A 9,560-nucleotide genomic window follows, 5' to 3' on the forward strand; every position below is an offset into this window, starting at 1 on the left:
ATGGTGGCTCACAACCATCTGTAACAAGATCTGGCACCCTCTTCTGGAGTGTCTGAAGACAGCTACAGTGTACTTACATATAATAAATAAATCTAAAAAAAAAAAAGACAATTGAATCTAATTGCATGCATAATATAAAGTAACAAACAAGATTCCCCTCTCTGTATAGTGTAAAGCTATAGTTATTGTTTGCTGTAATCCTAAAGGGATTTTTACTCCCACTTATACCAAAAAGAAAAAGAAAAAAAGACTCAGTGGGCAAAAATCAGCCAAAGGGCAAAACTGAAGATCTGAGTTAGATCCCCAGAGCCCACAAAAAGTCAGATGTGGCATCTGTGTCTGTAATCCCAGGCTGCTACGACCCAACGGGAGGCTACTCCCTGCTGCCTGAAGGAGCTGGGAGGGATGAAATTACTCCACATAGTTATCTTCTGACCTCACGTGTACCATATGAGCACACACATGGCTAGGTTTGATCTGTTGCTATGTACTGTAATGCTAAATACTAGCCCCCAAGGTCTGGTTGACTCTGGGATGAGGAAATCCTCACGTGCACAGTGATGCTATGTAACCTTGAGCCTTGATTTAAAATTATTGGTTAAATAAAGATGCTGACAGCCTGTTGCTGGGCAGAAGAGAGCTAGGCATGGCTTTGATTCTAGAGCCTGAGGTCTGAGAAAGAGACCATGAGGAGGAGAGGAGAGAGAGAGGAAGGAAGAAGCCAGGTGGAGCCTGAAAGCATGACCATGAGGGCCAAGTCGGAGTAGGGGTGGCCCAGGTAGAATGTGGCTAGTGCTATCTCATGGTTATTGATAAAGAGGTAGACAAAGTAGCATAGAGGGTGGATATCTGCCCAGTTCTAGTAAGATTAAGGCTTATTATGAGTATAAAGGTCTTTTATTTGGGAACTAAGTGTTCTATGGTGAGGTAGAAAGCCACAATTAATTTTAACCATAACACACACATACACACACACACAATAAAAAAAGTGTAAGGCTCTTTTTACATATTTCCTTTCTACAGGAATATGACACTGCCTTACAGAATTGGCCAAGAAAACAACTTCCTGTGCCCTTGGTCAGTGGAAGATCTTGTATAATCAAGAAGGTGGAGAAAAATACAGAGAGTCACGACATCTTTATAAATTACGTCTACAGCTGCAGAGATACTGCCAAAGGCATCCGTTTCCCTGAAGAAGCAGGGAGACTACGGGCAGCTATATTATCCCAGGAGACCAGGAGCAAGAGAAAGAGCTCAGCAGGTAAGAGCCCCGCCGGCTGAGGCTCTGGGTTCAGTTCACAGCACCCACATAGTGGCTCACAGCCACTGCTACTCCAGCTCCAGGGGTCCTGACACCCTCTTCTACTTTCTGCAGGCAGCAAGCATGCATGCGTATAAATAAAATCTTTGAAAGAGAAGCCATACAACATAGCACATAGGAATCCTAATTCTGAAACTAACAGAGATTTGCTATTTGAATATATTTAGGAATTTCAAGGTCGAATTAAGTTTTTTTTAATCACTGTTTTACATCCTAACTAAAAACAATAATACCACTCAGAATGTATTCTTAACTAGACATAAGGTTTTTAAAAAACTACATTTCTTAGAAAGACTCTTTTTTGTTTAACATCTCAGTTTGTTGTCCTGTCTGTCCTGTTGTCCTGTCTGTCTCCTGACTCTGTCTCCTGGGTGCTGGGATTTAAAAGTATTCACCACCACTCCCAGCCTCCCAAAGTTCTTTTAAACCACAGGCAGAAAAACCTGTAAACCTGGAGCAGAACCGCAAAACCGGAAAGTGTTAGAGAGAGATGGGAGGCAGGAAAGATAAAGTTGAAGCCATGGCCATCATTTGAAGTCATGTGCCTGTCTCCTGAGTGCTGAGATTAAAGGCGTGGACTGCTACACCTGGTTCCTTAAAACACTCCTAAAATTATTATTATTATTAATTATCATCATCATTATTACTAATACTATTATTATAACTTCTCTTGGGTTCCAGGCTGGCATTGAACTCAACCATGTAGCCAAGGGTGATCCTGAACTTCTGATCCCCCTGCCTCTACCTCCCAGTTGCTAAAATGACAGGCATGTGCAAACCATGCTGGTTTTATGTGGTGCTGAGGATCAAGCCTAGGGCTTGTATATGCTAGGCAAGTACTATATCACCCGAGCCAGGAGTTTCCTGGCGGGAAGCAGGACACCTGATTAACTGTCACTTACCAGAGAGTTCTACCAGAATATGTCACCAGAGTGCTCTGGCTAGTGACTCCACTCTTCAATGAGCAAAGCCAGGAACTGAGTCCTCCAGTTATGTTTTATGCAGAAAGCCAGCACGCTGCAAAAGCAGAGGGTAAATGCTCCCAGTAAGATGATGTGAGTCAGGCAAATTAGCTTCCCATCTCATTCATCATCAGCCAACAGTGGGTGTGTAGAGGAAACAAGCAATCCATAATTTCATTTGATCGGGTGCTCAGCCACATTTCTGAGACCCATAGTATCTGCCTCTCTCCTTCCCGTTGTTGGAATTCTGTCTAAACTCCACCCCCACAGTTTCCGGCAACAGCCAGGTAGGCTTGGCCCAGTATAAAAGGGGCTGCTTGGCCTCTCCTCTCTCTCTTACCCTATTACACTCTTGTCTCTTGCCCACTTACTCCAATTCCTTCCCCCCCCCCCTTCCACGTGGCCATGGCTGGACCCTATTTTTCTACTCTCTCCTTCTCTCTGCCTCTGCTACCCTCTTAACTCCCCTCCCCATGCCCTGAATAAACTATTCTAGCACCCCACCCTCCCAGACAGGGTTTCTCTGTATAGCCCTGGCTGTCCTGGAACTCACTTTGTAGACCAGGCTAGCCTCGAACTCAGAAATCCACCCGCCTCTGCCTCCCGAGTGCTGGGATTAAAGGCGTGCGCCACCATGCCCAGCTACTTTTTTTTTTTTTTTAAAGATTTATTATTATACATAAGTACGCTGTAGCTGACGCCATAAGAGGGCATCAGCTCTCATTACCGGTGGTTGTGAGTCATCATGTGGTTGCTAGGATTTGAACTCAGGACCTTCGGAAGAGCAGTCAGTGCTCTTACCTGGTCAGCCATCTCGCCAGCCCCCAGAACATATTCTTACAGCTCTCTCTCTTTTTATGATCACAACATCGGTGCACTGTGACTCGGATCCAGAGACTCTGCAGGTTTGCGTTCCATCTCAGCTATAACCACGCTCGCTAGCCCAGATCTGGTAAGCCCCCTTTCCCACTGGCCAGAGTGACCATTTGCATGGTCCCAAAGATTTCTTGAGCTCAGAGCTACCTCGGTGCTTTCCCTTGGGTGAGCTTTTCCCTCTTCTCTTTCTCGAGGCTGAGAATTCTAGGCCAGGTCTGGAAAGCTGCTCTGACTCAGTAGCACCAGCTCTGAGCAGCACAGATCTTTTCTCGCGGCTGAGAACTCCAGACAGGGTCTGGAAGCTGCCCACGTGTCTCGCCCCTGGGTCAGTCGGCTATCGCTTAGACTTTCCCCTTCCCCCCTCTCTCATCTGCAGCCTGCAGCTCCAGCTGCTCTGCCTGTAGAGCAAGTTTGGCTCCACCCCTGCCACGGACCCTGCTTGCTGCCCTCCCCCTCTGCTCCAAGGCTCTACTCTCGCTGCGGGAGGGGTGGGTCTGGCTCTGAAAAGCTGCCTTCCTGCCTCTTTCTCTGCCCGAGACTTGGGTGTGGTGCTCCACGAGCTGAGCCCGTTGCCAAGATACTTCGGACCCTTACTTTTCCCCGCCTACCTAGGACTCTTCAGCTGCTACCAGGAAGTCCCGGCCCAGGCCCTGCCACCATGTGTTCTATGCGGTCAAAGGGGCCCAAGCTCTTACCTATCCATGCTGCCTGCCTGCTCAGTTTATGTCACAGGTTTAAATCTGCCTGTACAAACTCGTTTTCTGTCACCACAATTTTATGCTACGGCTGCCAATTCTCTTATACTGGTTCTAGCCATATGCTTCTTTGCTAAAGTTACCTAACATTTTCATTTCTACCCTGTCTCAATATGATTTTTTACTACTGTCACTGAATTCTATTCAGTTATAACCAATCTATATAGTGCTCAATCTTGTTAGGTTGTTTTTTTGTTTTTTTTTGGTTTTTTTCGAGACAGGGTTTCTCTGTGTGTAGTCCTGGCTGTCCTGGAACTCACTCTGTAGACCAGGCTGGCCTCGAACTCAGAAATCCGCCTGCCTCTGCCTCCCAAGTGCTGGGATTAAAGGCGTGCGCCACCACACCCGGCTTGTCAGGAGTTTTTTAACTATTAAGATTATGACAGACAGAATTCTCAAAAGCCTCTAAAGTTTCTCCCACTAGGTCTCAGAAGATGTGGACGTAGCTACAGGATGCCACCTGGATTGTTATATGACAATCACTGAAATAAAATATGCAGTGGACAAAACTGGATACTCTGAGTCAAATGACTTAGCTAAAATAAAGGTAAGCCATTTCTCATGTCACACATATTCATTTCACATAGAAAAAGCCCTGTGTCTTCTGTGCTTGAAAGCCAGACTGACCGCCCAAGTTGTCATTGAGACCATAGAGACCACGGAGAACTGTTGGCTATTGGACTCTGTCATTTTTTTAAATAATACAACTGGTATATAACTGCTAGATTTTTGTTTATTTCTCAGACTTCTGGCTACACTGACAGCTAGAAGAAAGCTTTCACAGACATAATTTGTTATCTCCTTACCTAAACTCTGTTTCCATTCATTTTTTTGTTTGTTTGTTTTGGTTTGGGTTTTTGTTTTGTTTTGTTTTGTTTTGTTTCTGAGACCAGGCTGGCCTCAGAAATCCGCCCGCCTCTGCCTCCCGAGTGCTGGGATTAAAGGCATGCGCCACCACGCCCGGTTGTTTCCATTAATTAAATTCTTCATATTTCCTCTTCTTGCTATGCCACTGCTCTAATCTTATCTGAGTGTCTATAAATTTGCCTAAATAATTAAACATTCCACTATACAATCCAACTTTTTAATCTTGTTCCTTCTGCTCCACAAAAGGCTCATCTTAAAGACTGTTCATGTTATCTCTTTTATAAATTTATAAGCTACAGGAAATCCACTCAGCTCCCTCTCATGGACCAAATAGACTCCATCCCGATGCCCAAAGTTCCCACTTGCTACCTATTCCAAAGGGTGGGATTCCTATGGGTTTCAAGTGTACATCTTAAGAAAAAAATTTTCTTTCTCCCAAACATACTTAATCTTATTCTCTACCTATAGTAATGTGTTCCAACATCTCAAATCCAGGTGCTTGCTACATCCAGGACAGCTCCAGAAAAGCACTTCCAGAGGCTCCAATATCTCCTCTCACAGACACACGCTCATACTAGACCTCTTCCTTCTGACCTATCCTCAGATGGCTCCACAGGCCTTCGACAGCAAGGACAGCCAACTCTAGGACTGGATGTTTTCCCGATCCTTCCAGGTTTCCCAGAGACACCGTCGCCCCAACGTGATGCAGCAGCCAGATATAACAACGACCTTATTCCTACTTCTCCATCACCTCTTTCTAATTTTTCCTTTTTAAATTAAACCAAAATGGGGTAATGTTGGTATTCTGTCTAAACTCCACCCCCACAGTTCCCTGAAGCAGCCAGGCATGCTCCTCCTCCCCGCAGTTACCAGGCAACAGCCAGGTAGGCTTGGCCCAGAATAAAAGGGGCTGCTTGGCCCCTCCTCTCTCTTGCCTCTTGTTTCCATTCCCTTCCCCCCACCCCCCATGTGGCCATAGCCTCTACATCTCTACTCTCTCCTTTGCTCCTCTTTCTCTGCCTCTGCTACTCTCTTAACTCCCCTTCCCTCCACATCCCACCAGACCATATCTTAATAGCGCTTTCTCTTTTTATAATCATAACACACATCATTTGTATCTTTTTGTTTTTTTCAAGACAGGCTTTCTCTGTGTAGTCCTGGAACTCACTCTGTAGACCAGGCCGGCCTCAAACTCAGAAATCCACCTGCTTCTGCCTCCCAAGTGCTGGGATTAAAGGCGTGCGCCACCACGCCCAGCTCACTTGTATCTTTTTTTTTTTTTTTTAGGTTAGGGCCTCCTTATGGTGCCTTGGCCTGGAGCTCTCTCTGCAGATCAGGCTGGTCCTAAACTTACAGAATTCACATGCTTCTGTCTCCTGAGTGCTGGAATTAAAAGTGCAGACCACTATGCCTGGTTTTTTAAAAAACCCTTTAAAAAAATAACAACAACATAATGATAATGATAATGGTAAATTTTTTGTGGTTTTTTTTTTTTTTTTTTTTTTTGGTTTTGAGACAGGGATTCTCTGTGTAGGCCTGGCTGTCCTAAAAACAGGCATCTTGGTCCATGTGTGTAATTTTAGCAATTGGGAGATAGAGTCAGGTCATCCCTTGGCTACACGGTGAAATTGAGGCCAGCCTAGAACCCAGGAGACCTTATCTTAAAAATGATGATGATGGGGGCAGGGGGAGATGATGTATAAGACCCAGAGCTCCTGTATGTAGGCAGGTGTTGCACCGAGCCACCCCCCCACCCCCACCCCGGCTCCTTTCTCCTTATTTTAGAGCACACTCCTTCTATTTATACCAAAGTTGCTACATGTTGCTACAAGGGTAATTCTAGCACTCCACAGTCTCAGAAAGACTGAGTTTGAGCCAAGTCTGGTTGCATAGAACTGCCTCAAAACAAAAACTGGCTAGAACCAGTTCCAGAGGCTCTGCTGCCCCCTTCTGTCCTCTGCAAACACCAGGCACTCACAGGGTGGATAGGCGTATGTAGGTTAAACCTCCAATACATAAAATAAAAATAGTTAAAAGAAAGATAAATGTAAAACAAACTTTATGGTATGCCAGCCTCATGCAGACTGCATGGATTGCAACAGGAAGCCATGCCAGCTGGTTGTGGAAACAACTGAACTCCAGCAGTCAGGAGGCATGGAGGATTTCTATGAGTTAGTTTGAACTCAGCCTGGTCTATATATGAAGTTCCAGGACAACCAGAACTACACAGTAGAGTGATTCTGTATGTAACACAAGGCAGGAAGAAAGGAAGGACAGAAAGAAGATGGATGTTAGGAAAGTGACACAGCTTTAATCCTGACACTTCGTGAGAACGGCATATGGATCTCTGAGGTCACTCCCAGCCTGGTCAACAATGAGTTCCAGGACAGCCAGGGCTACATAGTGAGAACTTGTCTCAATAAGTAAGTAGATAAATAAACAACAAAAACCCAGAAGCCCGGAAATGCTGAGCAATGTTATATATGCCATTCATCTCAGCAGAGGCAGGCCGATCTCTGGGCAACCAGAGATACGTAGGGACACCCTGTCTCAAAAAGCAACCAACCAAAAGAGTTGGCCAAGTGCCTGGCTTACACGAATCCTTTAGGTTTGTGTAAATGCCTTCTGTGAAGAGTGCTTGAGGTTCCGTGACCCGGTTTTCAGGATGCACATCGATCCTTAAGCTACTCCGACCCGTTCCTGAACTGCTAGACATAAAGTCCGTTTACTATGACACCTGTATTACTCTGGAGAGTCATGACTGCCTGTAGATGGTCATAAATACCTGCAATGAAGTCTCTGCTGAACTCCGGAGGCCGGAGAGCTTCTACTGAAGTGGGCGTAAGAATATCCTCCGAAGAACTGAATTCCCCTGACCAGGGGAGACTAAGACTCCTCCTCCTCTCCCCGCCTCCTTCTAGCCCCTCCCCTTTCCCCCTGCCTTCCTTCATTCCGTAAAAAATGCGTCTGCTCTGTGCATGGCTGTTTGCTACTGTTCCTAACCCGAAGGCTTTCCGGACTTAAGGGTCAATTCAAAGACGCCAAGATTTTAAAGTGTCCAATTCTAACTATCCTCTGAAGAAAACTAAGGCCTCTTACTCAGTTGAAAGGAACAGAAGCAGACAAGCTTCAAGTCCTGGCGCGGTGTTCCTGGGTTATTGCAGGAGCCACACAAGTTTTACTTTTTACTTTTTATTTTGTTTTGAGATAGGGTCTCTTACAGCCCAGACTTGGCCTCTAATTCACCTCTAATTCTGCTTTCATCAAAAAATGAAATGCTGGAATCACAGGTGTGTGCCATCTTGACAGTGATTCACCCAGAATTGAATTCACGTGTGAGGGGGGTCTCTGCAAACACCTGTGCCTGCAGAGTGTGGATCAAAGATCCTTGAGAGGCCAGAAGAAAGTCCAGTTTAACGAGACTCTGTAGCCTGATTCAAACTTTGACACCTGGTAGTTTATTTATTTTAGGTATATCTAAGTACAGCACAGTTGCTCTTGGTGGGGGAAGCTTATTGGTGATAATTAGCACAATCCTGCGTGCACAATAATAAAGCACAACTGCGCCGGGCGTGGTGGCGCACGCCTGTAATCCCAGCACTTGGGAAGCAGCACCAAGCGGATTTGTGAGTTCGAGGCCAACCTGGTCTACAAAGTGAGTTCCAGGACCGCCAGGGCTATACAGAGAAACCCTGTCTCGAAAAACAAATAAATAAATAAATAAATAAATAAATAAATAAATAAATAAAGCATCACTGCATTGAAATTCTTTCTAAAGTACCTTTGACATCATCCATAAAGATGAGTATGGGATATTGACTATATGTGACATCATAGTAAGGGTCTGGGGGAGGATGACCTGGTATGGTCTAGTGCAAAGATCATCAGGTTATTGCTAACCACCCCTTGGACTCTAGCCTTCTGGGCAGAAAACAGGTTATACTTCTTTCACTTTGAAGAGACAGCCCTAGCTGTTTAACATTCCTGGTTTCCCTGATGCTCATAGGCGAGCACAGGAACCTCCTACACCTGGTGCTCAACCTCTGAGCTAAATTGCTGTGGAGGGAGCCTGTTTTGCCCTTGAATGGCCCAGGGGGGAAGCATTGGGGAGGTTCTGAGGGTCCACTGGTGAGGTGACTTGACTGATGTTTGACTAGATAAAACCCTCTCCCAGGCGGGAGGCTTCCTGAAACAGACAGATATTTCCCACAAGAAGGGGAAACTTGAGGATCTGGGTTCCTATAGCACACACTGTTAGGCTTTGCCTTCCTAGGGATCCTGAAGGTCCAATCTAGGGGAAATCAAAGCCCAGCAGGCTGGTAGGCTCAATCTCCCACTCTATGTTTTAGGGACCTCTGAGATAACTCCTTTCTCGGGTGACAAAACTGAGAGGAACAACCAATGTGCAGCCATGCAGATACCAATGTTTTGCCTCAGAATCCATGCAGGAATTGATGTGTTTACATAAAAACAAAGAGGTATAAGACATGTTCTGCGGGGGGGTGGTGAGGTGTGGTGGAAGGGGGTGCCTCGGTGGGCCCATGCCAAGGCATCCTTCCCCCCTGAGGGACCAGCCACACGATGGTAAAATATAGAATAGAGTTTACTCAGGGCATGGGGAGGGGAGTTAAGAGGGTAGTAGAGGCAGAGAAAGACAGAGAGAAGGAGAAAGTGGAGAAGTAGAGGCCAGCCATGACCACGTGGAGAGAGGAAGGAAGGGAATGGGGAGAGAGGGGGAGTAAGAGTGAAAGAGGCAAGAGTAAGAGAGAGAGGAGGGGG

General features: G+C 45.8%; 1 protein-coding gene across 1 annotated transcript in view; it reads right to left on the minus strand.

Moving 5' to 3' along the window:
* Window positions 1-7,674, minus strand: part of Pramef12 (PRAME family member 12) — a 17,236-nt gene extending 9,562 nt beyond the window's left edge. Inside the window, exon 1 of the mRNA XM_021201117.1 lies at window positions 7,567-7,674. The gene's annotated coding sequence lies outside the window, so the exon portion shown is untranslated. The remainder of the gene's footprint in view (window positions 1-7,566) is intronic.
* Window positions 7,675-9,560: the final 1,886 nt, after the last annotated feature.

The sequence above is a fragment of the Mus pahari genome, chromosome 6 (genome assembly GCF_900095145.1).
Source record: "Mus pahari chromosome 6, PAHARI_EIJ_v1.1, whole genome shotgun sequence".
Taxonomy (NCBI): domain Eukaryota; kingdom Metazoa; phylum Chordata; class Mammalia; order Rodentia; family Muridae; genus Mus; species Mus pahari.